Genomic DNA, 25,071 nt, shown 5'->3' with positions numbered 1-25,071 from the left:
CTGGCGAGATTTGCGTTTTGGGGAAAGGTTCCTTCTCAAGTCGGTGTGACTCTACTGTGCTTTCACACACGCTTCTACGGAGCTTTCGCCGTTATTTAAACCTTGTGTGTGTGTGTGTGTGTGTGTGTGTGTGTGCGCGCGCGCTCGCGTGTGTGAACAAATATTTTGTATTTTACCCATTAAAATAGGGAGGGGAAAATACCATCCTGCATTTTGGGGCCATACTGGAATGAATTGTATTTTACATCCTAAATAATTTAAATTTCTACCATTTTGTAATATCGCCTACAGCTGAGACATGGAAAATCACAAGGGCTACTACTTCTTATTTTTATTTTATCTGATTTTATTTTTTTATGTTTTAGATTCCTTTCCATTTCAAGAAGAGAAGCCAAGGTATTTTTACCCAGAGGAGGAATGATGTAGTTTCATCCTAACCTTCTTTTCTTATACTTACAGGTAAGTGAGTCTCTTTGTCATAAATTACTTAACAAATGAACTTTGGTAGGGTCTGAGTTGTATTCAGTATTCTGGCGGTGTTTGAAATGTGTTAAATTTCATTTTACTGTCAATAGTTTGATTAACAACAAATTATTATTTTAAGATATGAATACTTTTTCGAAGTAATTCGGTTATTTGGCTGCCTTGAATCTTTTTGTTCACTTTGTAAAGCCTGTAATCTACATTTAATGTTACCAACTTCCTTAGAATTTATCTCTTCTCACAGTGGCAAATGACTTAAGCCAATAATGTACTTAGAAGAACTACATAATTCTTCTTAAAAAATATTCACTTGAATGGGAACATTTGTTCTCCTTTTGGGAGTTGTGATAGAATATTAAGCTTTCTCAAATATTTAGCCTGTAATCAAATTGGCACTGTAATTTTGACCATGCTGCAGAATATTTATTTAGACAAAATGGTTTAGGAAATTGAAGAATGATCTTGCTCTCTAACTTATAACACCTCTGGGGTGTTTGGGGAAGTTTGGAGACTAGTACCCTAATGGATTGTATCGTTGGTTTTGGTCTGGGGACAAATGTCAAGGTTGGGAATGTTGTTTAAGTTCTGCTCTTACAACCAGTGATTTTGAGTGTCTCTGCGATAAGATATTTTACTACATTTGTCAACACTAAACTTTAAAAAAAGCAAGAACCTTAAGGACATCATTAATGTTGAAATGCAACAGTCTGAAATCTGAAGTGTATACAAACCATTTGTAGTATTCTTTAGAAATGGCTCAATAGCCATAAAAGTAAAAATAGTAAGTTGTGCTTAGCATATACAGATGTTCAAGAAGTTCCACTCACCTTTCCTGTTGATTTAACAAATTTCTGTGGAGGTTTTGTTCAGAATTTGTAACACTGATTGAAATGAAAGAATGGAAGTCAAAGCATTTGATTTGATTTTACATTAATGAACTGCTTTGCACTAAAACAATGGAATATGTGGATTGTAAAAGGGATTGTATCTGAGTTACTAATAATAGAAAAATAAAAACAAGCTTGGCCAGAAGTTAATAATACAAAAATAATCAAAGAATAACTCTTCATAATTTTTTTTCTGTGTACAAAGTCAAGTGGCTAAGAGGCCTAAGTGATTCAGGGCCAATGAGGGATATATGAAATTATTCTTATATTTGGTCTTGTGATGTTTAATGTTTTTTTTTAAAAAGTTTACTTATGTATTTTGAGGGAGAGAGAGAGTGAGAGTGCGTGTGAGTGTGTGCGCACAAGTGGGGGAGGGGCAAAGAGAGAGGGAGAGAGAGGATTTCAAGCAAGTCCCACACTCAGCCTAGAGCCTGACACAGGGCTTGATCTCACAAACTGTGAGATCATGACTTGAGCAGAAATCAGGAGTCGACACTTAACTTGACTGAGCCATTCAGGCGCCCCATGATGTTTAATGTTTTTGAGGATGACTTGGATGATGTTAGAAGAGAACAGTGTCAGTAGAACACCACGTAGACCCTAATTATTAAAATGTTGAGATAGTAGTAGGAAAGAGCCAAAGTAAACTTTACAAAATAGAGAAGCAGTGAAAAGCTGATTAAGGTCTGCTTGGGCAAATGTGAAATTATAGGATGTTTGTGCTGTAGTATGAAGCTATGAGAGCAGCAAGACAGGAAGAATGCTTGGGTGGCCAGAGGGCAGGCTGTAGCCCGAGCTGGGTTTTGGTGGTGGTCACAGTGCTGTGGATCTCTGCTCAGAGATGTTGACGTCCAGGAGCTGAGGCTGAAAGCCAGACTTCAGGAACTGCTCCTTACAGACTGAGGCCTTTATAGACTCAGAGACTTGAATGTCCTTTAGCAGTAGACCTTCCCCAGACTTGCAAGAAACAAACATGTAATTTGGGAAAAGAGTGATTGGGTTGTGTTCTCCCTCCGGTCTGCAGACATGCTACACCAATGCCTGGTGACCATGGAGTCCAAGCAGGGACAGTGGACTGTTTGATTCAGATATTTAACAGCATTAGGCCATAAAAAGTTTTCAGTAAGGATGTCCTGGTGTCGTAACCACATCCTTCACAGAGCCTGTTGCCCCACCATCCCTTCTCAGTCGGTTGTTGCCCACCATGTTTTCACCCCAGTCTGTGCCCTGTTGCTGTTTCCTGTCTCTCCCTACCCAGAAGTGTGTCCACATTGTCACACATGCTAATTCCTCTTTTCCTGACAAGGGAAAGGTGTGCTGCTGTCTCCAAGTGCTCCTGGTCACACGCTTACCATCTCCACCTTCTGCTCCTCACCTGCCTGACCTTCCCCCACTCACTGTGAGCGCTGGAAGCTGTGTTGGTCTTCATACTCTTCTTTCTACCTGCAATACTTTTTTTAAAAAAAACTTATTTATTTAGAGAGAGACAGACCAAGTGGAGGAGGGACAGAGAGAGGGAGAGAGAGAGAGAATCCCAAGCAGGCTCTGCACTCTCAGCGAGGAGCCTGATGTAGGGCTTGAACCCATGAACTGCGAGATCATGACCTGAGCTGAACCCAGGAGTTGGACACTCAATGGACTGAGCCAGCCAGGCACCCCTCTGCCTGCAATACTTTTGACCTTGCCACCCACCCCAGGAACGTCTTACCCTTCAGCAGCAATTCCTACAGTGAGCATTCCTGTACAGGCATCACCAGCACTCACAGAAAGCTCCTATGAGGCCCTGAAGAAGGGAGTGGGAGGATGAGTGAGTGAATGCAAAAGTGAACAAAGGGATGTCCTTGTCTTGAGGGTAGCTCCTCTGGCTCCCTAGCCCCTTGCCTGTGCTTCTGCACTGGCGCATGTCATTGCATTATCGCTACTGTTTGTACCAGGGTCTCTTGGACTCCTCTCTGAGCAGAGCACAGGCCTTTCTGTTCTCATTTTGGTGGTCAGTTAGTTCCTTGGGGAGTGTCTGGGGAATAGAAACTCTCTTTGTGTAGACAAATAATGTTGTAGGTCTTTTGCAGTTCTGGGAACCCATGAAATGTGATTACCAGGTAACATAAAATGGTAGCTAATTCAGTCTTTATTGGGAATGAAGTAGGTATTATAAGTAAATACTAGTATAAAATATAATATAGTAACTTGGAACATTGCTCATATTTGAAAAACCAGAGAATTAAGCAGAGAAGTTTGTATTTTGTGAATTTTTGGAAATCTTTTCAACTTTTAAAATATTTCCATCTAATGGAATGAAGTGTGACACAAAGTCAGTAAGCTTTTAATGAGTGTCAGTTTTTGCTGCTACAATTTTAATTTATACTCCTGAGCCACAATTTGTTTTCAGCAGACGAAGCTTCTCCAGGCAAGCAAGGGCCAGGAGATTCACATTGGCACCAGAATGGGTATCCAGTGATGCATGCCTTCTAGTGGGTTTTCATTTCTTTCTATTGATTGACACTTAATTAGACCTTGTTTTTCTGTCTTTTCTATTCTCTTTTGGGCTCTGCTTATTGAGATTCCCTTTTCTTTGAGTTAGTTTCTCTCTTCCAAGCCTGTGCTTCAGCCTCTCACAATCCCTGCCTGGTTCTGCCGTCTCTTATCTGCAGAGCCTTCTTCCTCTGTGCCCATCTGACTCCCTTCCTTCTGTAGGACTCAGCTCTGGAGAGGGAGTGGTTGGGCCACTGTGTCTCTCTATTACCTTCTTTTTCCCACTGTTTACAGCTGCTTACCACTTAGATGTCTGCCCCGTGGCCATCATGGTCCTCACAGGAGGCAGGGCTCTACATTTTTAGTGTTTAGCATATGTTTGTTCTTACTCATATTCCCCAACAAATGTTTGGATGAATTTCTGGTATCAAAAACCCTCATCAGAACCTACTGACATCAGGATTTTAATTTGCTGAGTGCTCATGGTATCTTTCCTTTACCACCTTCTTTCATTTTAACGTTTGTATTTTCCATGCTAACATAGAGATTAGATGGTGAGGGATTTGGAGCCAGGTGTTCTCACTCCAGCACCAGTGCCTACTTAGTTAAATTGTTTAAAATGTAAGTCAGAGAGGTTGGATGCAACTCATGTACCCATTCACAGATAGGTGGATAAATAAGATGCGGAATATATGCATGCAATGGAATAGTATTCAGCCTTAAAAAGGAAAGAAGTTTGGACACATGCTGCAACACGGGTGAACCGTGAGGACATGACGTGAAGTGAATTAAGCCAGTAACAGAAAAAAAAAAGACAAAATGTTATATGACTCAACTTATAAGAGGTATCTGGAGTCTTTAAATTCATAAAGACAAGAAGAGGAATGGTTGCTGCCAGGGAGGGGGCGAGGGGAGAACATAGTGTTGTCTAATTGGTACAGTTTCGATTTTGCAAGATGAAGACTGTTGGGGATTGGTTGAACAACAATGTGAATATATTAAATACTCCTGAACTGTACACTTAAATACCATTGGGATTGTAAATATTATATGTATTTTACCAAAGTTAAAAATAACAAAAAGTCAAAGACCTTGCTTTTAAAAAAGATAATTAATCATTTAAAAGTAAAAACAAAATTAATTTCTTTGGGGACTTTTCCTTCCTTAAGCTTTATTTTTCATTTGGGCAGATCTTTAAATCACTTTTTATTTAAAAATGTATTCTGTAATAAAAACAAACTGGATTTACATTGATAAGACCTTTGGGATTTACTTTTAGACCTTGTTATTCCTTTTCTTATTTTTGCCTATATTTGCAGTTAAAATCTGATTCAAAATTATCCACTTCCTCACCTGTTTTTCTTCAGTAAAGAGAATAGGATCTTATTGCTCATCCAGAAAAACTTGTATGACATTTAAAAAATTACTTTTATGATTAAGGGAAGAAATATTTGTTCTGTCATGAGCAGAGGGCATGACAGACTCCAGGCTTTGATTTGATTGCTCATAAGGAGCCAGCTACTTCAGTCATTTTTTTTTTTTCCATCACACTAATGGACCTTTTATGTGGAAAATCATGACTCTAAAACTGTAAATAACACTCTGGTGCTTGAAAGAGCACAATTTCAAAATGTTCAGCTGACACCTACGAAGCAGTTCTTTTACTTGAAGGTTCTGACCCAGTGTGTAATATCTTTCCTGAAGAATATAAAATGAAACTTGAATCTCGTCAGCCTGTGAACATGTTTGTTGAGATGGGATGGCAAGGATCTAATGGGGCTATGTGTAAAGGTTTGAGGGAAAGGGGGGGATGAAAATTAGAGGTGAAGGTGGGCAAAAGAAAGAATTATAACCTTCTGGAAACGTTTAGCTCGATTGTTACTTAGTTTTTTTTTAAGTGCTTATTTATTTATTTAGAGAGAGAAGGAGCGTGAGAACACGAATGGGGAGAAGGGTAGAGAGAGAAGGAGTGAGAGAATTCCAAACAGGCTCCACGCTCACTATGGAGCCTGATGCAGGGCTTTATGCCGGGCTTGATGCCATGACTGTAAGTTTATGACCTGGGCTGAAGTCAAGAGTCAGTCGCCTAACTGACTGAGCGCCCCAAAGATTTTTTACCATTACTGACATGATTCTATGATCAGAGCCACCAGAAAGCACTAAATTCATCTCTACTATTAGGAAACCATCTAATCCAAGTTGATACTTTAAATTTTTTTCTAAAGCTCTTTAAAAATATGTGGTAATTAGAAGTATTAATATTTACACTTAAACCTTTTAATAAAGAGTTGCATATTTTCAGCTCAGCAAGCATAAGAGACTTACTACAAGTTAGACTTTAAATACACTTTGTGGTTATGAAGTGTCAATTTTTGGATTGGAATCCAGTGTCTGGTGAAGGTGTCAGTCCTCTGCAGGAAAAATGAGAAAAGTCAGGTGATGTTTTCAAAGAGCTAATATTCTAAGAGAATAATCTTTAGTTTGAGGCTCTGGTCTTTTTTCTTATGTATTAATATTTAAAATATCTATTCTTTTAGAATGTAATGATAATTAATATTTAAAATTCTATTTCTTGACAAATTAAAATATTGGATATTATTTAGGATTCTTGGTTGCAAGAAACAGGAAAGACATATATTGGAAGAATGTCTCAGTATTAATAGAAGAATCAAAATCTCAAATACAAGAAAAGCTTGCAGCCAGGACTGATTGTATCATTAAATGTGTTTTTCTTTTTAAAGTTTATTTATTCATTTTGCGGGAGAGAAATGGAGAGAGAAAGAGCAAGCAGGGGAGGGGCAGAGAGAGAGGAGAGGAAGAGAATCCCGTGATTCGGGGCTCGAACTCACGAACTGTGAGATCGTGACTTGAGTGGAAATCAAGGGTCAGACGCTTAACTGACCGAGCCACCCAGGTGCCCCTAAATGTGTTTTCTAAGTTTATAGAAAATGTGAATAGCCACCTAATCCTGAGCCTGTGGGATATATGCCAAGGAACAGTCTTGATAGAAGGGGAAAAAAGGATTAAATTAAAATTAAATTAAATGCCATCATATGATTTACAACATTTGACTTTTAGGATATTTTTTTGTAGGCAAGTGAAATATAATACTTACCTACAGTCTTGGAAAATTGTCCTCATTTGAATTCTGACCTAAAGTTGGAACAGAAGCTGTACTTGGGCATGGATTAGCTGGCCGCATGAGGGTCAGGTGTGTTGTTCTTGTGTTATATCATCACGTAAGTCTTCTTCCCCTGAAGTCATTGTTGTGGGTTTTGGTCTCATTGTTATTGTTCATTTCACTGTAATTTGATACATGACATCTTAACTATTATTTTTAGTACATGGAAAGCCAGATTATGGATATCACTGTGACCTGACCTCTCTCCATCCTTTGACTCTTTGGCCGCTGTCCTTGAAACTCTCGCTTCTCTTGGTTTATATAACGTTAACAATACTTGCTTACAGTTTTCTCCCTCTTTTCTGGTTGTTCCTTCCTAATCTCCTTCCTGTCGCCCATATATTAATGTTCCTTTGCATTCTGTACTCTCTCCTCTTAGTCTGTACCTCTGTGTAGTTTCTTCTGGTCTAGATGGCGAACTTCCATCCATTTATTTCCAGCTGGTTATTTCCAAACCAAAGCTGGTTATTTCCAGCTTTGTTCCCCCGGCTCACACTATTCTGTGCTGCAGACTCCTTGCCATTCCTACTGCATACCCCACCAGGGCCCTCTACTCCTTGTCCCCAGTTGAGCTGATTAAGTTAGAGCCAGATGGTGAGGATCCTGTTTCCTGCCTGTCCCCAACTAGGTTGCTACCCTAAACAAGTCAACACTTTTCTAACTTGGACCCATTATAAACAAACATAAGTAGTAAATAACTACCAAGTTGTGGATGAAAATGAGACTGTGCACACATCACTGAATTTCTTGTAATAAAGTTGCCAGATGAATTCACATTCTCAGCAGTATTGCAAACTGGTATGTACCTCCTTCCAAATAGGTGATGCTGCAGAACCCCTGTATTCCATTGTTCTAGGAGCCAGTGGCAAAGGCATGAATACCTCTACATTGAAAGAGAGATCCTTAGAAGGGAAGTCCTGTCCAAACTTGGATCAGATAATGCCACCATTATCAAGGGGCATGGCTTTCTTCTCTGTGTCGTCCCTCTCGAGAGGCAAAATTTTAAACTCTCAACACAAGCAGTAGACTTCCAGCTATGATTTGTTTCATACTCGTACTTCATATGTGACTAGCATTTCAAATACGCAACAACAAAAAGCCATAGGCAGGGTACTCAGCTGGTGATAACAAAGATGTTAATATAATACTACCCTCAATATATAGTAGCCAGTGAGAACTTATCACAGACATTATTATTATTTCTATAGATCATTATTTGATCCTGAGTAATGTGAAAATAAGGTTCATCTAAGCAAACTTAAAAAAAATCCAGTAACTCATGTCCTTCCAGAATATTACCTAAGTACAAATACTACCCATACACATTGCCATTTCTTATAGTATGCCAGTGCACTCAGAAAATTTGCTAAGTGTCTTCTATGCACTAGGCAGGATTCTAGGAGTTGGAAATACAGAAGTGAACAAGAGATAAGAACCCCTGCCCTCATGAAATTTTTCCTCTGGATCTAGGAGTCTGAACATTTGGCAAGATAACTGGTTTTTGACATTTCCATTTTCTTCCAAGGTTTATTTACTATTATAAATCCCATCTCCTTTTGATCACAAAGTCTTGGATTGTTAGAGCTGAAAGAAATTACTTAACTGCTCTATGCATGGCATGAATTCTGGGCAGGTGGGCAGGGGTCCTAAATCATAGTTGTACTTGACCATATGACCTTGAATGATTTCTTTACATCTCTGAGTCTCAGTTTCCTCACCTGTTAAACAAGGACTGGATTTAAATCTTATTCAAGAATGGTAGTTGATGGGTGTTTGGAATGTTTGAGAAGGCATTTTGGTTGACACAATGACTGAGTGGGCCCAGGAATGCTAAGTAACTTTCATGTCACAGACAAGCCTAGCCCAGGCCACAGAGCTTATGAGAGCTGAGATGGGGGCAGTATCAGCAGTCTTTTCAGGACCCCATGACATTGCATTCTTTTCAGGATTGTCTAGGGAGAAGTGATCCCTGATTTCTGTTCATTTGGAATAGGCTGGGTAAGGCAGTGGACGTGCCTTTGAGGGGAAAGCTGTCTGCCAAGATCCTCTACTCTGAAGTCCTCAGACTGGGTAGAACAGGGAGCTTCTAGTTCTCATTCTAAAGCTAAGTAGATTTTCAAAATATCCCCTGATTTTTATCAGGAAAGTCTTTTTAGAGTTGAAGCTCAAATACATAAAATTATGTCAATTAGAGTTAATTTCTACTAGAATCTAGTTAATTTGTGTAGCTATTGTTATCTTGTTATGCAAAGATACAAACATTATTACAACCCTGATTTTGAGGAGACTTATGGCATCCAAAGCCTAAAGTGAATAATGCCACAATATTTTACAAGCAAATCATTAATCCATAGAAAATAAGCAGCTTGTGGAGAGAATAGTATGTGAACCAAACCAAAAAGGTTACATAAGGAAATCTTATCAAATAAACAGTGTAGTTAAATAGCTCTTTATTTCACTGGTAAGCTGGTGTAGTGTAATACTGTCCAAGAGGTAAAAATCAGGCCTCTCTAGCTGAGAAGTATCATAAATGAAAGAAGGAATTTTCATCTTTTGCCAATTAGGTTGAAATGGCATCTCTGCCTACTTTCTGTGTCTGGTGAAATCTTTCTCCTTATGGTTATTGGACCCTTACCTTGCCCTTATGGCATATATTTGGTTGGCCAGATGCTAGAGAAGGATTATGAAACATCTTACAAAGAATCTTTTACCTTTACATTGTTTCCCAAACTGTGTATCAAGGTACTCCAGGGCACCAAAGGGAATCCACAATTGTGCTTTGGAATTTTTTACATTTTCAAGTAAAGGGTGCTAGACATCTCTTGGCCATCATGCAAACTGCTAGCTCAAGGTAGTTCATACTTTCAACATTAGATTGAGCTATGCTCCTTTTGATGATATCACATCTTTGGGAAACTGCATTTTCAGCAGTTACTCTGATAAGAAGCAATTGCTACACAAAATGGGGTGGTGGTGCCTAATCTGATCCCCAGTTTGCAAAACAGTGCAGTGCCCAAGAGATGCACACCTCCCATTGTTAAGTAATGTGGTTAAGAATGCTATAAAACTGTTATTTTTCTTTCAGTGTATCATATTCTTAAACAGTTACTAAGTTATTAGGATATAAATACTCATAAACTAGTGGACCTAACTGATTAATGAAAAAAAAACTGTTAGCCATTTCTTTTAAGTCAAGGGGTGTTAGAAAAATTAATGAGACATGAATGGCACCCTGAACTGAGAAAGTTAAACCTTGGACCTAAACACCTTGGTGAATCTCCAAATAGGGCAGAAGACAAGAAAGTTTCTTTATCAAAGAGCAGGTATCTGGAAAAAAAGATCCGCTCCTGGGCCACCTCTTTGAGCAGTCACAGGGGCGGCCACAGCTGCTGGGTCCTGATAAAAGGGCCAGGACTGCCAGATGGTCCACTCCCCACTTGGTGTGGCCACTGCCCTCTCCGTTTCTGGAGAGTTCAAATAGGGAGGGAAGAATGACTGATATGCATAGTGAACACAGCCTAAGGCTAAAGATATATTATCATATTGTCTGAATTTTTTTTTTATTAGGAACTTAGGAATGTGGGCTCTTCTGAATAATTCACCCTACTACAGAATATAATAAGCATTTTATATAAAATCAGTGACAGTTCCTACAGTTCCCTTTCAGGCCTTAAATTCATCAGTCTATCCAATTGAGGCTGACCATAATATAAAGATCAGAAGGGAGCCTCGGCATGAGCCAGACATCTTGACTGTAAAAAAATCTAAGAATGCTAATTTTATTAGGGGCAAATACTTGACTGACAGGTATCAAAACACAGGGATAAAAGTTGGAAGTGTTCAGAGTAGCATCCTAGGTGGAGAAAGAAGGGAAATAGGAACTTCATCACCTGGTTCTAAACTAATCTCTGGGCAGAGACAGTTTTCAATGGTTACTCTTCCTTATACTCCAGCCCTGAGGGCAGGAACACAAACAACTTTTGAAAGGAGTATTTTTGTCAGACTGTCATTTTAGGAAACCTCTAGAGACAGTTAATGGAGGACAATTACATTAGACCAGCACTTCCCAAAGTGTTAGTTACCCAGATTACTAGTGCTGTGGGATGCTTTTCAAAAGGAAAGTTTTTGGTGACCAGATAAGCTTGGAAAATGTACTCCTTCCTCTTAGGGTACAATGCACTGTGGCCTATTAAAGATTCTGGGAGTTCTAAAGTAAAGTAATGTTTAATATGACTTCCTGATTCCTGGTTTTCTTTTCCACAGAACCCTTTTCCAGCATGACATTTCTTAACCTTTTTAAGAATAGTGTCCCACTAACCAGCCTTTTAGAGGCACTGCCCATGGATGAAAACCTGATTCCAAGTTAGACTTGCATCTCACTAGCTGTCACAAACTAAGCCAGCATTTCCCAGCCTTTGATCTGGGGCTGAAAAGAAATACAGATGCCCCAGCCCATCACTGGAGTTTCTGATTCTGTGTGTCAGGGCTGCTGCCGGTTATCTGCATTTCTGAGAAGCTCTGCAGGTGGTCTTGGATTTTCTAGAGGTTGAGAGTCTCTCTACTTGGAAGAACTTTCTAAGTTCCAATTCTTTTCACTAAAGCTGCAGTAGGTGTCTCCACAAGACTTTTTGATGTTGGGCATGTTTCCTAAAGGGAATTGATTTTCATGTTGAAAGAAAACCGATGTGCTGCTGTGGCTCGGAGTTTCTCAGCCTCTGGGCCTCTCCCTGCTGTCCTGTGTCTGGGTGCTGGTGCTGCTTTGCTCCTGGAGGCCACTGGGGAGGGGGGGTTGGGAAGTGGTAAAGAACAGGACCATTGAGGGTCTGTTCCTGAGCTCCTCAAGCAAGGTGCTGTTCAGACTGGAGCTCTGCTTTGTCGATAAGCTGATAATTTGGTAATGTAGAGGTTGATCTTAGTTCTCTTGGAGAGAGGTTCTTTGTTACGCATCTTCTCATCTTACATCTCATGGCCTAGCATTCTCTAGAATCTCCGTTCCTCCCTGTGATACCACCAGAAGCAAGGCAGGAAATAGCTTAGTAAGACTAGTGGGTTTTTATGGTAACCAGTCAGGGAATTAATACAGGGATAGTGAAGTGGTATTGTGTAGCCACAGGCTTCTTTGGCGGATTTTTCCACTCAAGAGAACGAAAGGGCCCAGGTGAGAACATAGGGTGCTGGTACCAAGTCAGAATCTACTGGATCTACCTACTCTGAAGGTGGTGTGGGAAAAGCCCCATAACTGCATGTTTAATCAGAAGAAGGATAATCAAGCTTCTCACATGGTACATGAGGTGCTTTCATGAGGTCCCTTTGTGCTTTACCTTCTTCAGTCACATGTGGTCCTTAGCCTTGCCACAGAAATTATGTCAGTAGTTACTGGAGAGTGTAAACTCACATGGAAAGCAGCCCTCTTCCTGCTAACTTAGAGCTCTTACCAGTGTGTGTTCTCTCTTTGTAGTGGTCTGGAGTGATTCCCTGAAGGATAGGCCAGAAGAAACACACACCAGGTTCTGCAGTATTCCAAGCACTATGTAGTCTATTTTACATATATAATTCCCTCATCATTCCTTCCAACAGCCTTTGAAAGTACTTCTTATTAATTCTTTAAATAAAGTTGAGACACAGAGGCTCAGAGAGATTAAATAAGTTGTCTGAGGGTACACAGCTAGGGAATGTGGGGGGCTAGAATCCAGATCTATTGATTCCAAAGTCCACTTTGATGTCCCCCCAGCCCCAGCCCACTGTCCATTGGCTGTGGTGCCATCACACTTGCTTCTGAATATCTTCTTTGCATTGAACTCGATAACAAGCTCTTAAAAAAGAAAACAGAGATGACTTAGAACGCTTTATTCCTAGCTATGTATTGCCACAGCCATGGAACTGAGAATGTCACCAGTCATTCTGGGACACACTGTGACAGAAAGGAATATGGTAGCAGAAGATTCATTCATTTTTCTCTGAGTGTAGTTAGGTTATACTTCTTTTGATTTTATAAATAGTTGGTTTTGAATAAGCAGTTAATAGTGTTCACTGGCAGTGTGTTTTATGTCCAAAATTTAGTGGCATTAGCTAGAATTTTATAATGGCATAAATTTCCTGGAGGAAATAGAATATCACCATGGGATATATAGCTAACATTAATAAAATAAATATTAATCCAAGGTTAACTGTTAGTCTAAACTTTTTCTTAATTCAAAATCCAAGCTAAGCCTTACTTTGTCAAAAAGCTTTATTTCAGCTCAGCTTGAAATTCTAATGTGAAAATCACCATGGACTTACAAAAATCCAGCACAAATAATATTAACTGTCTTCATAACTTAATTACAGAATACCCAATACCATTGCCCAGGAGGCACATGACCATAAGCTTCCAGGTTTAGAGATCACACATTTCTCAAATGTTAGCTTTGGATGGTGATCATTTAATTTGACTCTCACGTTCCACAGATGAAAAAAAGTACTGTGGTGAGTGATCTTTTCAAAAGTCATAAAGCTGGTGGGTGGCACACAGGGCGTCTTATTTTGTTACCAGAGATAGTATTGCCCCTCACTGGAAAGTTTTTAAGAAACACTTTAGCCAGACCTATTAATGTAGCAGACTATTAGGCTTGGCCCAGTTTGTGTTTCTTATGGGTCATTTAATCATAACTAAGCAACATAAACATACCCCAAAAGCTGTGGGCCGCAGAGAGTGACAGTTGTCAGTGTTGGGCCTCATTGGTTTGAGTTCTCTCAAATCCAGAGTAAGAGCAGGTGGCCAACAGAATTTGGAAGGCTTTGAAATTTTATTTCAGTCGCTCAGTTACCGCAGAGCAATCGTTGGTTCTTTGTTGGCAGTTTCAAACCGAATGTGGAGGGTGTGTGGCTTGTGTAGTACAAGGTAGCAGGAAGGTGACTGGAGAGTTGAAATAAGCTGAAACCGAATGCCTGCAAGTGAACATCATCCCAAGCAAGCCCTATAATCAAAGTAATTGGATGTATAGTGATTGATAATTTTAGTGAAAGCTGAATGCAGTTCTCTGCTATTATGTTGTTCTGAATCACACTTGCTTATTATTATCAGAAAGGACTGAGGCATTTGGTAGCTTGACTAGTTTTGGGAAAAGGTCACTTAGACTGAAATCAAATCATCTTACTTTTATTTTAATGTCAGAGGCTGGTGTGATACTGTATATACTTCATGGTTTTGCATTGGGTTCAGTGTAGCTCAGAATTTTTTCTCCGAAGTATGTGTGTTTTTGTCCATGTCTTCTGGCCATGGTCTAATCTGGCTATATTGGTCTACCCTGGTCACTAGGACTTCCAGCTGAGAAATCTTTTGAGGCATCTCAACAACAGTAGCTGTTAGAATGGCTGCCCTTCTCTAGAGTGAACTTAGTAGTTTAGACTCTTCCTACTACAAAAGATAGAAACTCAGTTCATACCGGCTCAAGCAAAAAAGGGTACAGGGGCAGCTGGCTTCTGGGATTCCTTGATCCAGGAATTAGAATTAGATCTTTTGGCTCTGTTCTTTGTGTTGCCTTCATTTTTAGGTAGTGAGGAAAGGCTATAGTATCTCTGGATTTAAGCCTAGCTGAAGAGTGAGCATGATTCTCCATCCTTTTTTTTCTGTCTCATTGTATCTAGTGTTTGGTCATTATAATAATAATTTGATATCTATATCTATATCTATATCTATATCTATATCTATCTATATACATATATATAATTTTTTTTGAAGTTTATTTATTTTGAGAGAGAGAGAGAGAGAGAGCGAGCATGTGGGGGAAGGGCAAAGAGAAAGAGGGAGAGAGAATCCCAAGCAGGCTCCATGCTATCACCACAGAGCATGATGCAGGGCTGGATCCCATGAACCATGAAATCGTGACCTGAGCCAAGATCAAGAGTTGGGTGCTTAACTGACTGAGCCACCTAGGCACTCCTGTATATAATTTTTAATTGAAATATAGTTCACATAATAAGTTTCAGATGTACAACATAGTGATTTGACAATGATATGCATAATGAAATGCTCACCATGATAAGTGTAGTTACTCTATGTGACCATACAAAGTTATTACAATATTATTGACTATGTTCCCTGTGCTGTACTTTTCATCCTTGTGACTTACTTATTTTATAATTGGAAGTTTGTACCTCTGCATCCCCTTCCCCTATTTCACCTGTCCCTTTACTCCCCTTTGTAAATCACCAGTTTATTCTCTGAATTTATAAGTCTATTTCTGCTTTGTTGTTGTTTATTTTTTTTTTTGTTCATTTGTTTTTAGATTCTACATATAAGTGAAATCCAGTGGAATTTGTCTTTGTTGACTTATTTCACTTAGAATAATACTCTGCAGGTCCATCAATGTTGTGAATGGCAAGATCTCATTCTTTTATTTTTTTTTTTTAGGATTTTTTTTAACGTTTATTTATTTTTGAGACAGAGAGAAACAGAGAATGAATGGGGGAGGGTCAGAGAGAGAGGGAGACACAGCATCTGAAGCAGGCTCCAGGTTCTGAGCTGTGAGCACAGAGCCCAATGCAGGGCTCGAACCCACGAACCGTGAGATCATGACCTGAGCTGAAGTCAGATGCTCAACTGACTGAGCCACTCAGGCGCCCCATGATCTCATTCTTTTTTAAGGATGAGAATATTCCATTATATATATACATAAACATCACCTTTTCTTTATGCAGTCATCTGTTGATGGATACTCAAATTGCTTCTGTATCTTGGCTGTTATAGATAATGCTGCAATAAACATGGGGGTGCCTATGTCTTTTTGAATTAATGTTTTAATTTTCTTTTTAATTTTCCCAAAAGTGGAATTACTGGGTTATATGGTATTTCTGTGTTTTTTTTTTTTGAGGAACCTCCGTACTGGTTTCCAGAATGTTGTACCAATTTATAATCCCACCGACAGTGCATGAGGGTTCTCTTTTCCTTCTCTCTCAATCTTTCCAGCAAATTCCAAGACCGACTTTCATCAGCTTTGATTGGGTCACATGTCCATCCCTGAACCAGGGGAATGAATTACTCAACTGGCCAGGTCTTAGTTTTGTGTATCACTCCTAAAGACAGATGATTTCTTTCACACAAGAACTAGAGAAAAGGTTGGTTTTAGTAAATACTCTCAGGCTCTTTAAATGAAAATGTCAAGACTTTGAGGGGAATTAAGAAAAAGAGGCACATTATATTCTTCCACGTGCACATTATAGTGTTGCTAACGTGCATTACAGGTTTTGAAAGGTCTAAGAGTCAGTCTTTCAATAAAAGTATTGATTTTTTCCCCCACTATTTCTTCTTTTGGTTTCTCTAAATCATCTGTGAAAACTTTAATCATGTTCTTCTATTATGCTATCATTCACCAGGACAGTATGCAAAATCCCAATAAATGGGGATGTATATATAGTCAGCTGTGATGCCTGGTTACAGCCATGGCCTTCTTGAGGGAGGGCCAGGTGACTGGAAACTTATATTTTAGAGCCTGATTTTCTGTCCCAGCATTTTCAGGATTCATTTGGGTAAGACAAATAGCTCAAACCGTGCCGGGCTGGTAGATAATTATCACAATGTTATTTTGAGGCTTTTGCATCTGATTTTTTTTCCTGTTAAAAACTAAGACAAATAATTTTCTTAGTTATTGGAAAAATCAGAATAAAGTTCTGAATCCTTTGAAATGATGGCGAGCTCACCATTCTTGAGTATGTACCATAGCAGTGTTCTGTCTGTTTAGAGATCAGTTTCACCACACCATGACAATAACTCATTTTTATTCTCGGCTTTATGGGCCTTGGGTTCCTGAAAGTGAAATTATGAGTGTATATTAGCATACTGTTGATACTCAGTGGCTGGTGTATTTTCTATATTTATTTTATCAGTTAGAGAAGCATCAGACTTCAGTAAAAATCTTTTCTCTTTATATACTGACAGGTTTTTAAATCTGCAAACAAAAAAGATACAAAAGAATTTGTATGCCACCCTTGATTTCTTGCAGAATTCTGCCTCAAGTTAATAAAAAAGAATCTAACTTTGGGACTGCAAGGAGCTGTTCTCTGAACTTTTGTCCTTAGTTTCACCTGATAGCCAAATGGGCGAGAGGCTATCAGACTTCCATAGGGTGATATTGAAACTCTGAGGCAGGCCTCTGCATGCTATTATATCTGCCCTTAGACGCCCCCCCGCCATCCCACCCCAGGCCGGGATGCTTCTACGACTTTCTTTTTATACTTGGTCCTCAGCAGGTTTACTACGATGGGCTTTGGCATGTTTGCTTTATATTTCCCCTAACTGTGGTTCACTCAGCTTGCTGGCTGTGTGGCTCAAGACCTTGAATCAGTTTCGGCAGACTCCTGGTGACGGTCTTTGTGGCTGCTGTTGCCTCCTCTTTTCTCCTTTTGGGGCTCCAGTCACACGTTATGTTCGCACTTTGATCTGTGCTTCCTATGCCACTTAAGCTCTTTTCTGCGTTTTCAGGTCTGTTTTTCCGTCTCTGCTTCTGTTTGGATATATTCTACTGACATCTCTTTTCATTTCATTTCATTTCATTTCATTTCATTTCATTTCATGTATTTATTTTTTTAAGTTTATTTATTTATTTTGAGAGATACAGGGACAGTGTGAATGAGGGAGGGGCAGAACAAGAGAGAGGGAGAGAATCCCAAGCAGGCTCTGCACTGTCAGTGGGGAACCCAGTGCAGGTCTTGAACTTACGAAACCATGAGATCCTGACCTGAGCCAAAACCAAGAGTCGGACACCTAACTGAACCAGGCAGGGGTCCCTCTTTCACTTTAGAAAACCCCTCTTGTACTGTGTCTAATTTGCTGTTAAACACATGTATTGAATTATTAATTTCAATTATTATGTAGATTATATATAGATTCTAGATATCAGATAAAATTATCTTTCATCTACTTTATTCAACATAGTAATTGTAATTATATTAAAATTCCTTTTTGATCATTGTAATATCTAGATCACCTGTGGGTCAATATGGTATCCAGTTTTTCTTAGTTTTTGGTCATCCATTCTTGTTTCATGTCATGCTTTGTAATTTTTTATTAAGTACCTGACATTGTATATGAAAAATGGTGGTGTTTCTGGATGCTGTGCTCTTCCTCCAGGGGAGATTTTTTTTTGTCTGGTGGACAGTAGAATAAAGCTGTTCATCTAGATGCAGTCAACAATTATGATGATTGGGGTGGAGTTTCAGGCTGCTCTGTTTCTGTTTACCTGACTCCTAAGGCAAAGCCCATTGAGGGTCTTACCTGAAAGCCAGGGTTCCTTGTCCATGTTAGACCCTAAACTAGTTCCAAGCAGAGTGGGATTGACAAAAACTTCTTAGCTTTTCAGCTTTCAGCTTTGTGCTTGTCTTCTCCTTTTTCAACTCGTGTTTTTGGATTTCTCAAGTGCCTTGAATGCAAAGGCTGAGTAGCATAATTTTGGTTCACGTTCTTGAGGTTCCCTTTTCTCTGGGATCTTGGCTGCTCAAGTCCTGGCTGTAGTGGTGGTCTGAACTCCAGGTTGTGTCTCTTTGACCCAGGGAGACTGCTCCCACCTGTGGGCTGCAGCTGTCTGCTCACCTCTTCTCCCCCTCCCCCTTCTCCCTCCTCCTCCTCCTCCTCCTCCTCCTTTTCCTGCTTCTTCTCCTCTCCCTCCTTCTCCTTCTTCTTTTCCTCTCCCTACCCTTGTTTCTTCATTTTTAGTTCAGCTTTTGTAGTTGCTTTCAGTGGGAGAGACTTAGTGTGATATTGCCATTCCATTTTAGTTATTTTACAATACAAGTGTTCTCATGAATGCAATATGTATTCAGGCAATATGTATGAAAATACTGTTTATTCAAAACAAAGTTTTACTTCAAGAAAAGAGAATATCCAAATTTTATAACTGTTTTTAGGTAAAAAAAATTCTGGTGGTTGTCAGAAGTAGGGGTTAGGGGGAGAATGAAATGGGCAAAAGGAGTCAAAAGGTACGAATTTTCACTTATAAAACAAGTCACAGGCATATAGAGTACAGAATGGTGACAATAATTAATAATACTGTATTGCATATTTGAAAGTCCCTAAGAGAGTAGGTATTAAAATTTCTCACCACAGGAAAAAAAACTGTAACTGTGTATAGTGACAGATGTTAACTAGACCTATTGTGATCATTTCACAATATATATAAATATCAAATCATTATATTGTACACCAGAAACTAATATAGTGTTATGTCTGTTATACCAATTAAAAATTTGAGAAGGAAAATAGCTTTAGGATTTAAGAAAAAGTAGAAAATATACATGAGATCTTGGTGAATACCTTTTAAAAGTGTATTCTCAAAGTTCAGAGACCAAATTTCTTGCTGGCTTTTTCTTTAACAATAGTTGGAAAGTGGGGCGCCTGGGTGGCTCAGTCAGTTAAGCATCTGACTTCAGCTCAGGTTTGTGCTCATGGTTCCTGAGTTTGAGCCCCCTGTTGGGCTCTGTGCTGACAGTGCGGAGCCTGGACCCTGCTTCAGATTCTGTGTCACCCTCTCTCTCTGACCCTCCCCTGACTTGTGCTCTGTCTGTCTGTGTCTCTCTCAAAAATAAACAAACATTAAAATAAATTTAAAAAAAGAATAGTTGAAAAGTAATCTACTGAAAAACGTATTTTTTATTGCATCAAAGTCATTGAGATCAGATTGCTAGCAAAATAAATACAACTGACTTTTGAACAATATGGGTTTGAATTGTGCAGGCCCAGTTACATATGGATATTTATCAGTAAGTGTACTGGAAATTTTTTTTGTAGATTTATAATAATTTGAAAAAAACTTGCAGACAAATTGTATAGCCTAGAAGTACCAAAAAAGTAAGAAAAAAGTTGGGTATTATTGAAAGAATATGGTATATAATACCCATAACATATAAAATATGTGTTAATTGACTATATTATTGGTAAGGCTTCTGGTCAACAGGGTATTAGTAATTATGTTGTGGGGGAGTCCAAAGTTACAGGCAGATTTTTAACTGTTGGGAGGAGGAGTGGCATCCCTAACTCCCTCATTGTTCAAGGGTCAACTGTAGATAGAAAGTGGAAGAGATCACTTATAAACATAGATACAAAAACCCTAAACAAAATATTAGCAAAATGAATCTTCTAAAGGTTAAAAAATATCACAACTTAGTTGGGTTTATTCCAGGAATTCAAAGATGGTTTGGCATAAGAAAATCTTTTTTTTGTAATTTACTCATATTCACAATTTAAATCTGAAAACCATGTGTTTATCTCAACGGATGCAGGAAAGTATATAATAAAATTCAAATTCCATTCATGAAAAGCCCGTTAACAATAGGGGAGCATTTCTAGTCTTAGGTGTAGTTAACAAAAATTTTCAGCAAATATCATACTTAACTGTGAAACTTAAGCAAAATTTCCACTAATATCAAGAGTAAGATAAGAATGCCCATAACAATAAATTATCTAAAAATAATAAATAAGTCCCATTTATAGTAGCATCAAAACAATAAAATACTTAGGAATAAATTTAACCAAGGAGGTGAAAGATCTATACACCAAAAACTATAAGACATTGATGAGAGAAATTGAAGAGTACACAAATAAATGGAAAGGATATTTCATGTTCATTGATGGAAAAATTAATATTGCTAAAATGTCCATATTACCCCAAACTATCTGTAGATTCAATGTAATCCCTATTAATATTCCAATGGCATTTCTTGCAGAAGTAGAAAAAAATTCTAAAACCTGTATGGAACCACAAAAGATCCTGAATAGACAAAGCAATCTGAAGAAAGAACAACAAAGCTGGAGGCATCACACTGCTTGATTTCAAACTATATTACAAAGTTATAGTAATCAAAAACAGTATGGCATTGGTAAAACACACAGACCAATGGAATATAATTGAAAACCCAGAAATATACATAGGCCTCACATATATAGGCAACTAGTGTTTGTCAAAGGAGTCGAGAACATTCAATGGAGAAAAGATGGTCTCTTCAATAAATGGTGCTAGAAAAGTTGGATATTAATATGACTATTATCAAAAGGACAAGAGGTACTGGTGAGATTGTGAAGAAAAGGAAACCCTAGTAGACCACTGGTGGGAATGTAAATCAGTATAACCACTATGGAAAATAGTTTGGAGGTTCCTCAAAAAATTAAAAATAGAACTGCCATATGATCCAGCAATTCTACTTCTGAATATCCAGAGGAAATGAAATCACTATCTTGAAGTGATATCTGCACCCCAATGTTTATTGAAGCATTATTTACAATGGCTGAGACGTGGAAACAACCTAAGTGTTCATCTATGAATGGGTGGATAAAGAAGATATGTGTGTGTGTGTGTGTATGTGTGTGTGTGTGTGTGTGTGTGTGTATAATGGACTATTATTCAACCATAAAAAAGAAGGAAATGTTGCCATTTGCAACAACTTGGATAATCTCAAGGACATTATGTTAAATAAAATGAGTCACACAGAGAAAGACACATATTGTATGGTCTCACTTATATGTGGTAGATTCCACAAAAAATAAAACTCACAGAAATGGAACAGACTGATGGTTGCCAGAGGTGGGGTTTGGAGGGTGGGTGACATGGGTGAAGGTAGTCAAAAGGTACAGACCTCCAGTTACAAGACAAGTAAGTTCTGGGGATATTACGTACAGCAGAGTGACAATACTGTATTATGTATTTGAAGGTTACCGAGAGAGTAGATCTAAAAATTCTCATCACACACAAAAAATTGTAACTATGTCAGTGATGGGTATGTTAATTAAACCTAATGTGGTAATCATTTTGCAATACATATTTATCAAATCATTGTGTTGTATACCTTAAACTTATACAATGTTATAACCAATTATATCTCAATAAAGCTGGAAAAATATAACTTTTTAGGTTAAAGTCATACACTATTTGTGTTCACTCATTAGCTTTTTCTTTATTTGTTGTTGAATATGCTAGAAACTGAATATATTGCCAGGAACTAAGTAAGCATAATCCCTCCCCTTAGGGATTGATTGTAAGCCTAGTGGCAGAGATGGGTATTTATGTGTCTTTTTATCTTGATCTGCAGCTATATATAATTATAAATTGTACATTTTACAGAGGAAAAGTAAAAATAACTATTAACAAAGAAAAAAGGGTAACTTAATTTAGACTGGGGGAACGGTTTTAGAGAATGTTCCCCTTTAGGAGTGTCAACTGGGACCAGCAGACTGAAAAGGGGAAGAGCTTTCTAGAGGAAACGGCGTGAGAACCAAGAATATGGTTCATTGGAAGAACTGAGAAATTGAACTGAAGAACTAAGGGTGTGTGGCTCTCAGGAGTGTAGAGGGTATATGGGGAGAGGGGGCCAAGACAGTGACATGAGATGAACTTGGAGCTGTGCTTTTTAGGCCACTCTAAGGAATTTGTGGAAAGCCACTCCAGGGTTTTGAGGAGGCAGGCTTTCCTGGTTTAAAAGTCTGGCTCTATGGATAGTGAAGTAGGAGCAGCAAGGGTAAAAGCAGGGGGGCCAGTCAAGAAGCTCTTACAGTGGGTCCAGGTAAAGAGGGTGGTGGGTTGGGCTATGATTATGACAGAGGTGGAGCAAGTAGACAGCCTTAAGATCTATTTTTGAATTAGAATGAACAGAAGGGAGTGAGCAAGAATTGGCTTCAATGGTAATACCTTGTTTTCTGGTGTAAACATCTGAATGGTTACAGGCACCATTTACTGATATGGAGGACAGAGCAGGAGGACGGTTTTGGCAGGGACATCAGGAACTTGGCTTTGGGTGTGTTAAACCAATGGCACATCTGAGCAGAGGTTAAGTAGGAAGGTGGATAAATGTGTGTGAAACCCAGCCAGTTTTAGGCAGGTTTAGGTTTAGGCAGAAGATATGAACAGCCATGAAAGTAGATAGGCTTGCCTATGACAAGAAAAACAGTAAGAGGAGTCAGTCTTTGGGGACTTCCTCATGGAACCATCTGGTAGAGGAGCTGGCATTGACAGAGAGGGGAAAAGAGCAGGCAGACAAGAGGTTGGGGGTTTCCAGGAGAGGCTGGAGTTGTGGAAGCCAAGAGGAAGTATTGCGTAAGGAAGGAGGGAGTGATTGGCACTGTAGGTGCTGTCACTAGTCAAATGAGATGACTCAAAAATGTCCTTGAGATTCAGCAGTCAGGGCTTCAGAAAGGAAATCAGAGATGACTTGGGGAAGAACAGTTTATTGTTATTTTTTTATTGAGGCATAATTGACTTACTGCATTCTATTAGTTTTAGGTGTTCCACATAATGATTTGGTATTTGTATGTATTGTGAACTGATCACCACAATAAGCCTAGTTAACATCCCTCACCACATATAATTTTTTTTCTTGTGATGAGAACTTTTAAGATTTACTCTCAGCAACTTTCAAATATGCAGTGCAGATTTATTAACTGTAGTCACCATGCTGTACATGACATTCTCATGACTTACTTATGTTATAACTGAAAGTTTGTACCTTTTGACCCGTATCACTTGTTTCCACTGATGGACAGATGGATAAAGAAAATATGAAACTCTGTCTTTCTCTCTCTCTCTCTCTCTCTCTCAGTGGAGTATTATTCAGCCACGTGAAAGAATGAGATCTTGCCATTTGCAACATGGATACATCTTGAGAGTATTATGCTAAGTGAAATAGGTCAGACAAAGAAAGACAAATACTGTATGCTATCTCTTATACGTGAATCTGAGAAAAACCCAAAGAAACAGAAACTTGCGTTCATAGATGCAGAAAACAGATACAGATTGTTAGTTGTCAGAGGTGGGAGGTGAAGGGTGGAGGGTGGTTAACACGAAAGAAAGAATAATATGAGTGGAGAGGTGGAGGCAGGACTCAGACTGAAGAATCCAGAGATGAGAAAAGGGAGACAGGCAGGGCTGACACTGTTTCAGAAACTGGCTGGCAGGGCTAGAGGGAGATGCATAACACAGTTTTGAGTCAGTATTTCCCACACACACAGTCAAATGTGAATCCATAGATACTATAGAGATAGTAGTCTGCCTCTTGTGGAATGGAATCTCTTCATTTTGTGTCTAAGAGTACAGGCAAAGCTACCCCTGAATACAGTGACTTAAATAAAAGGTTTTTTTTTTTTTTTTCCCACTTAAAGTGCAGAAGTTGATGATTCATTCCAAATGCAAGAGAGACTAGGGAAACAAATGTCTTCTGACTTTGGGCACCAGGATCATAGGTGGTTGAGTCCTAAGAATAGGGAAGGTATACACGTAGTCCCAAAGCATGATGAATATCCACTGCAGTGTGTTATCCTGAAGTCCTCTCAGCTGGCAGCGTGCTGGCCTGCCTCACAAAATAGGACTGGGCTTTTGAGAGAGTTAACGTTAGAAATCATGATAAATTACAGGGTGCCTGGATGGCTCAGTCAGTTGAGTATTCGGCTCTTGATTTTGGCTCAGGTCATGATTCTGGGGTAATGGGATTGAACCCTGCATTGGGTTCTGCACTGAGCATGGAACCAGCTTAAGAGTTTCTTTTTTTTCTCCCTCTGCCCTTCTCCCCAGCTTGTGCTCGCTCTCTCTCTCTTTAAAAAAAAAAGAAAAAGTAAATTAGGGGCGCCTGGGTGGCTCAGTCAGTTAAGCATCTGACTTCAACTCAGGTCATGATCTCACAGTTTGTGAGTTCGAGCCCTGTGTTGGGCTCTGTGCTAAGAGCTCAGAGCCTGGAGCCTGCTTCAGATTCTGTGTCTCCCCCTCTCTCTGCCCATCCCCCATTTATGCTGTCTCTCTCTCTCTCTCTCTCTCTCTCTCTCTCTCTCTCTCTCTCTCTCAGAAATAAACATAAAAAAATTATAAAACCAGAAACCTAAAAAAGGAAATTATGATAAATTATTCTAAATGTCAAGGCCTGAGTGGCCAACTAGAGGAATAGAATCCTATGTGGCATCTGTAGCCTGCATGCTGCCTTACGTCTCTGGGGTGACCTGTGCCAAACACCTGCACCTGATGCCCAAAGGCTGCAGCTGATCTGGACCTGCTCCACCTGATGGCTGAGTGAAAGCAGAGTATGGCTGTGGCATCATTTTTT

General features: G+C 39.1%; 1 protein-coding gene across 10 annotated transcripts in view; it reads left to right on the top strand.

Moving 5' to 3' along the window:
• CSGALNACT1 (chondroitin sulfate N-acetylgalactosaminyltransferase 1) overlaps positions 1-25,071 on the top strand; it is a 347,804-nt gene that overhangs the window by 164,206 nt on the left and 158,527 nt on the right. For 9 of the 10 annotated variants that reach the window (XM_023252542.2, XM_023252543.2, XM_045055452.1 and 6 more), the window contains one exon: positions 366-459. The gene's annotated coding sequence lies outside the window, so the exon portion shown is untranslated. Of the gene's footprint in view, positions 1-85; positions 105-365; positions 460-25,071 lie in introns of those variants that run through there. The other variant, XM_045055454.1, reaches the window with a different exon arrangement.

This window comes from Felis catus, chromosome B1 (assembly GCF_018350175.1).
Source record: "Felis catus isolate Fca126 chromosome B1, F.catus_Fca126_mat1.0, whole genome shotgun sequence".
Taxonomy (NCBI): domain Eukaryota; kingdom Metazoa; phylum Chordata; class Mammalia; order Carnivora; family Felidae; genus Felis; species Felis catus.
Note: the sequence above shows the minus strand (reverse complement) of the source record. Positions and strands in the feature narration are given on the sequence as shown.